This window comes from Tupaia chinensis, unplaced genomic scaffold (genome assembly GCF_000334495.1).
Source record: "Tupaia chinensis unplaced genomic scaffold, TupChi_1.0 Scaffold000057_1, whole genome shotgun sequence".
In the NCBI taxonomy this organism is placed as follows: Eukaryota; Metazoa; Chordata; class Mammalia; order Scandentia; family Tupaiidae; genus Tupaia; species Tupaia belangeri.
Genome location: NW_006159515.1, coordinates 5,681,315 through 5,682,223, shown reverse-complemented (window position 1 = coordinate 5,682,223; position 909 = coordinate 5,681,315).

Here is a 909-nt window from a genome sequence, read left to right as displayed (position 1 = left end):
CTGCCAATTCCAAGCAACTAAAGTCCAAATTAATACGTAAGCTCTTAGCATACGTAAGAGAAAAAAATAGTAGTCTCCAAATATCAGGAGTTGAAGAGCCAGAAGCAGGTGCAGAGGTAAAACATGATGCTCCGGGAGGCAGCATCACATGGAAAAGTTCCCAGTTCAAGTCTGGAGTCTCCCCGAGTGTTCCAGACACATGTGTGCCCGAGGTCCAAGGCCGGCTAAGGGCTGACAGTGGACTGTGGCATTAAGACTCTGTTGTGGGTGGGGCCAGCAGGTGACATGGTGGTTAAGAACACTGGACTCCCACATAGCCGACCGCGGTTCCAGTCCTAGACCGGGCAGCTTGCTTTCTCTCTCTCTCAATTTCTCTTTCTCTCTCTCTTTCCCCTCCCCACTCTGGTTAAATTAAAATAAATAAATAAATAAATAAATGAGTAAATAAAGTTAAATTTTAAAAATTCTTTTTTAAAAAGTTTTTTAAAAAATGATACTGTGTGGGTGTCATCTCTCTCTCTCTGTCTCTCACACACTCTCAAAAAATAAATTAATTTAAAAAAAATACGAGTTGATACATTGGGTCTGAAATGTTGTAACACAAAACTGATAACTGGGGTTTAGAAAAAACTGGTATTTGTGGGCCAGTTCAGTGGCGCAGTGGTAGCATGCTGCTCCAAGAATGCTGGATCCCTGGTTCGGTTCCCGGTCAACCTAGAAACACCAAGCTGTGAGCCCACCATCTTAGCCGGCTCAACGGGCTGGCAATGTTCATAGCGTGAGATCTTGTTAAGGGTGCTTGTCTTTCTCCCTCTCTCTTCTCTCGTTCTGTCTCATACTCTTGTAAAAGAACTAAGCTTTTGAAAACACGTATTTTAAAATAATCACACTGCCATCCAGGTAGGGAAA